The sequence below is a fragment of the Diaphorina citri genome, unplaced genomic scaffold, assembly GCF_000475195.1.
Source record: "Diaphorina citri unplaced genomic scaffold, Diaci psyllid genome assembly version 1.1 scaffold1955, whole genome shotgun sequence".
Lineage (NCBI taxonomy): Eukaryota > Metazoa > Arthropoda > Insecta > Hemiptera > Psyllidae > Diaphorina > Diaphorina citri.
The window spans coordinates 48,395-54,797 of NW_007379381.1; the positions used below are offsets into that span (position 1 = coordinate 48,395).

The 6,403-nt window shown below is 37.9% G+C and overlaps 1 pseudogene; it reads left to right on the top strand.

Annotated features, from left to right (window-relative positions):
* Nucleotides 1-2,891, top strand: part of LOC103517772 — an 11,042-nt pseudogene extending 8,151 nt beyond the window's left edge.
* The last annotated feature ends 3,512 nt before the right edge of the window (nucleotides 2,892-6,403 follow it).

Sequence of the window (6,403 nt, forward strand, 5' to 3'; positions counted from 1 at the left end):
AAAAGAGAGAGGGAGAGAGAGAGTGTGTGAGAGAGAGGGAGGAGAGAGAGAGAGAGAGAGAGAGAGAGAGAGAGAGAGAGAGAGAGAGAGAGAGGGATTGACTGAGAGTGAGAGAGAATTAATCATCCTATCGAAAATAATCATAAATAAACAAGAGCTAGTCTGTAACGTAAACATAATTATTCATCTGGAAAAAATAAAATAATTGAAAAAAAAAAAAAAACAATACGTACCAGGGTCGATTTTATAACGCTTTTACGAGTACATTAATAGATAAATAGGGTAGAATAGAATACCTACAATATGGAATAGAATAGAATAGAATAGAATATGGGATAGAATAATACCAGGGTCAAATCAGTTAAATGGCAAAGAATATCTCAGCTAGATTTCAACTTTGTATTTCTTTTTGGGTTTTTCCTTCTTCTTCTTCTCCTCCTCCTCTCTCTGAAAGGTCCGTTTGCCCCAGCAGTCTAAAGGGTCTTTTAGGTAGATACCCGTCAACCCGTAATAAATTTAATGTGAATCGTTGCAACAAATCCCCGATTAATCCTTTTCGCCCCATGTCGTGACGCCTTGGTTGAGAACAGTAGGTCTACTCTATAAGAACACAGGTGGCATAGTTCCATAGAAAAACACCAAAATTCGACCCTGACAAAAAAAGCAAATATAAAACAGCGCTTTAAAAGAAAAAGAAAAAAAAATTACCTCTTGGCAGGGAAAAAATAAATAAATATGTAATAATAATAATAAAAAAAAATGACCTCGCATAAAAATGGCCTTTTAGAATGAGAAAAATAAACAAGCACCTACCTACTACCTACTTATAAATATTGGTTTTGTGGGTGATTTTTTTCATTACCTACCCACTTACGTACTCATAATTTTTATGCTACTTACCTAAGAGTTTTTAGTCCGTCCTTGTTAACAGTACCTTATTAATTTTATTTCGTGAATGATTTATTTCTTTCTCCTACCTACTGGTATTATTTTATTTATTTGATTACACGCTAAGCATCACGGCCATTTGTGCTACCTACTGGTATGACCAATAACAATAAAAATGGTTTTCATATTATTTTCAGTGCTGTAACCACTTCTTTTCAAGCGATAATCTCTCTTTTTATAGCCCTAACAATAACATCAATGTTTACTCTTCTTTAACTGCCTGTACTTTTACTTTTACCTTCTCTTACATCTTCTCTGTATTCTTCTTTTTCATCAAACAGTACTGCATTCTTTCCTTTTTACTTTCCTTATCCTATAGGAAGGAAAGTAATGTAATTCTTTCCTCTTTCTTTGTCAGCTACTATTAAGGTCCGGGGTCCACAATGATATCGAAATGTGATATTGAAAATCGAAAATTTTGATATATTTCGTTCAAAACTAAAAGATTATTTAATTGCTAAATGTTTGTATTCTTTAGATGAACTTGATTGGATTGAATAGACAGTTCTACCCATGTACTTTTTTATTATTGTTACTATTATTATTGTTATTATTATTAATATTTTTTATGTATATCATTTCTACCTACTTCATTACTTACTTTATTAATTCTTGACGTTTGAATTATGTACAATTATTGTATTTATGTTCAATAAAATTTGATTTGATTTGATTTGACAAAGTGAGTTTAAACTCGGTTTAAGTTAAACTCTCGGACTAAGCAATCTGATTGGTTGATTTCAGAAAAAAAAAAAAAAAAAAAAAAAAAAAAAAAAAATAAAAAAAAATTGTTTAAACGTTGAAAAAAAAAAAAAAAAAAAAAAAAAAAAAATCAGTCAAATAAGATTGCTTAAACGTTGTAGCCCCGGACCAAAGTTGACACTACTCGGTTGGGCGGAAGAGCTCACCGATAATCCTGTCATCAAAGCCTTTGAAAAATCTTTTTCGCATCCCTTCCTTTTCCGGCGGTTTTGATGACGATTCTGTTCTTTCCTCATTTACCAAAGTGTTCACAGAAAACGATCCATTTTGTTTGTTTATTCAGAAAGTAGGTCTTTACTGATAAACCTCTAGTTTCCGTGACTAACTGCCTCGGTGGTGTAGTGGTCAAGGCGCTCGCCTGGTAAACAGGAGGGCGTGGGTTCAATCCCAGCCGAGGTATGGAATTTTATGCGTCATTTACCAAAGTGTTCACAGAAAACGATCCATTTTGTTTATTTATTCGGAAAGTAGAAGTAGGTCTTTACTGATAAACCTCTAGTTTCTGTGACTAACTACTTTTAACTGTTTTGTTGTATGGAAAACCAATACTACTTCACATTTTGTTAAAGGGTATAACTTATTATTTTTTTGCTGAAGATGCCTTCACAGGCGAAACTGGTCCTCCTTTATAATGTAACAAATAAGTAAGCTTTACCCCTTTACCCTCCCAATGTAGCATGTGGCCCGCATACACATGGAAGTTGGAAACTCCTGTATTAGACCGTTTATTCTATCTATTATACGGTTAATTCTGTCTATTAGACCCTTTTTTATTGTATTATACGGTTTATTCAAGCTCTTGTTTCGACAGGGGGTGGGAGGAACTTTTCAGTCCTAGGGTAACTGTACCATTTATTCGCCCACCTAAAAAACGTACCATTTATTGGCCCACCTGCCCACATTTATTTTTCTAATTTTTGTTTTTCAAATATTCACTGTTGACTCAAATCCTCTGTTTGTTTATTCAATTTTTCTCTGTGCTGATTCATTCTGTTCGCAGGGATCATGCAGCAGGACAATGCTGAACAGGTGATCCTGGACCCGAAGCTCATTGCCAAGCACTACCTGAAGACTTGGTTCTTTCTCGACCTCATCTCCTCCATTCCTTTAGATTATATTTTTCTCATTTTCAACCAAGTAAGTACCTAGTAAGATTGGCCTTTACCCCCGAAGCGACGGCCGACGGGACGGCCGGGCGGAGGGCGTTTACTGAGAGAGTTACAGAAAGAAATAATTCTATACATATTTCTGGACATGGTCTTCACTTGACTGGAGTGAGTCAAGTGAAGACCATGTCCAGAAATATGTATGATATTGTACTTGACCATTATTTCAAACTAAACAAGAAATAATTCATAAAGGAATTTTAATTGTGTTAAGCATAAATGCTTGTCACAAATGTCGTTCCCTGCTCAATACACTACGCTAAATTTTATGACTTGACTTGGACTCGAACCACCAACCTCCAGATTCGAAGTCCACCGTGCTAAGCACTGCACCACTGAGGTTGGCTTACAGAAAGAAATAAAGAATAGGTACTTTTTTTTTAATTAAGCAAGGTCTATTGTAATAATTATGCATTGTACAATATTAAACCCATAAAATACACGAGACCTTGTTTAGACTGCTGGGGTAAAGGGACTTTTTAGTCTCATTCGAGCAGGATAAACAAGGTATATTCTATTCAACTTTGAGGGCTTTGGGCCAAACAAGAAAATAAAGGTGTGTCCAACGTCCAAACATAGTTGACCGGCCGTCAATCGACGAAATGATTCCATGTTGTCGAGGCATTGTGGACGGTTCAGTCGACATCGATCGATGACCGGTCGACCATGTGTGGACACACCTTGAGACAGCCAGAAGTTACAGAAGTAGTTCCTAAAGAAGAGTTTAATGTGCCAGCCTATGTTAGCGTAGTTGGTAGCTCGTCTGCCTTGGCGGGTTCGATTCCCGCACGGGGCGGATTTTATCCTGATGGGATAATATTCGTTCTCGGAACGGCTGGTTTCTCCTATCCTGTCTTACTTCTCTCTTCGATTTCGGGACGTTAAGACCTTATCAGTTACAGTTCCCTTTATCAAACCTCTGGTGAGGGGTTTGAGATCAGTCTTGATGAGATGCTTGCTAACTTGCTATGGTATTTCTTTCTGTAACTCTCTCTAATCTGTTTTGGTGTACGGCCGTCAATCGACGAAATGAATCTATGCTGTCGAGGCAGTGTGGACGGTTCAGTCGACATCGATCGATGACCGGTCGACCATGTGTGGACACACCTTGTGACAGCCAGAAAGAAGTAATTCCTAAAGAAGAGTTTAATGTGCCAGCCTAAGTTAGCGTGGTTGGTAGCTCCTCTGCCTTGGCGGGTTCGATTCCCGCACGGGGCGGATTTTATCCTGATCGGATAATGTTCGTTCTCGGAACGGCTGGCTTTCTCCTATCCTGTTTTACTTCTCTCTTCGATTTCGGGACGCTAAGACCTTATCAGTTACAGTTCCCTTTATCAAACCTCTAGTGAGGGGTTTGAGATCAGTCTTGATGAGATGCTTGCTAACTTGCTATGGTATTTCTTTCTGTAACTCTCTCTAATCTGTTTTGGTGTACCTCTTCTTGGGTGTTTACCTGTATGTTTCTACAGTACATACTATTGTTTATTTACTCTTTGCCCTCTTTTTTGGGGGCTATGGGATTTTCTGGAATTGTGTTGAGATTTTATCTTTGATACTTATCTTCCAATTCTTCAGGGACAATGTTTACCCACTGTCTCATTTCGTTACAGCGTGTTTCTTGCTCCTTCTTTGACTCCTTCTACTTCTTCTTATTTTCCTTCTTCTTTCTTTTTCGTCTTCTTAAATTTTATCGTCTTCCTCTTTGACTCGTTACCACTGTCTCATTTCGTTACAGCGTGTTTCTTTCTCCTTCTTTGACTCCTTCTACTTCTTCTTATTTTCCTTCTTCTTTCTTTTTCGTCTTCTTAAATTTTATCGTCTTCCTCTTTGACTCCTCCTCCTTCTTTGATTTTTTCCACAATTTTTAGTCGTTTACCATAATTTATGACCTTCTTTCATCAAATTTTCCTTGTCTACTTTTTTCTTTTTAGACTGTGTCAACTTCTCTTTACCAACTATCTTTTATACAACTGTTTTTTATACTGTGATTTACCATACCATCTTTGCCATTTTATATTTTTTTTCTCTGCGACTGTTTTTTAGACCTTCTAGATCTAGACCTAGAGCAGTTTCTTCATTAGCATTCAGAGTCGAGTGTGCTATAGACAAATTATTAGGGTAGGTAGTTTTTTCATTGATTTTGTTTTCGAGTATGGTTTTGAGATTGTCTGTTCTGTGTTTTCTATACCTTTTCTCTGATGCTCTTTTCCTTTTTTTCAAATTCACCTTATATTTTTTCTAATACATTTAATGTGGACGGACTATTGTATTCGCTTCGGTGTCGGTCTGTCTGTCAGTCAGTCTGTCACTCTGTCAGTCTGTCCCCATAGTCACTCGTGTGGTATTTTGACATTTGAAGTGGCGAAGGCGTAGTTTTGTTTTTCACTCGTGTGACGTTTTTTAGTGATGCTCGATTAGATACATATATGGTAACTCTTACCATGTACATATCTGCAGTTAGATTGTGGAATTCTCTTCTTAGGGATATTCCCTCTATCAATCTCCTTATTATTTTCTAATGCCTGAGATTGACTATAGGTAATGGGTCATTTTTCTATCCCATTAAGATCTGCAATTCCCAGCCTAGTTAGCTTGGTTGGTAGCACGTCTGCCTTGTAAGCACTAGGTCGCGGGTTCGATTCCCGCCCGGGGTGGATTTTATTCTGACGTGATAATGTTCGTTCTCGGAACGACTGGCTTTCTCCTATCCTGTCTTCCTTCTCTCTTCGATTTCGGGACAGAAAAAATAAATAAAAATAAAATAGGTATTTGCAATTAATCGAGCATCACTAGGCATCTCAACATTTGCAGTCCCGGTGCGTAGCTTTGTATTCACCCCGTGTGACACTTCTTGCAGTGGTGTAGTTTAGCTTTGTTTTCCCGCAGTGTGATATTTCTTGCAGTCCCGAAGCGTAGCTTTGTATTCCCCGTGTAATACTTCTTGCAGTCCCGAAGCGTAGCTTTGTATTCCCCCGTGTGACAAGTGTGATATTTCTTGCAGTCCCGAAGCGTAGTTTTGTATTCCCCGTGTAATACTTCTTGCAGTCCCGGAGCGTAGCTTTGTATTCACCCGTGTGACACTTTGCTTTCCCCGTGTGACACTTCTTGCAGTGGCGTAGGCTAGCTTCCCACCACCCGTGTGCATTATCTATCATTTTCTCGCCCATTGCGAATTCTAATCACAGCCTTGTTTAATCGTTCTCCCCCTCCTCTTGACTACTCGGCCAGAAGGTAGGTCCTAGTTCAAACTCAATTTTCTCACTGCTGATGTTGAGTCGAAAATCCTCCTTGTAGATTCGCTAGTTCTTGGTTCTAACTCAATTTTCTCTTTGCTGATTCAAATATTTACTGTTGACTCAATTATTATCCGTGCTAACTCAAGTATCCTCCCTGTAGATTAGCTATTTCTTGGCTCTAACTCAATTTTCTCTTTGCTGATTCAAATATTTACTGTTGACTCAAATCCTCTGTTTGTTTATTCAATTTTTCTCTGTGCTGATTCATTCTGTTCGCAGGGATCATGCAGC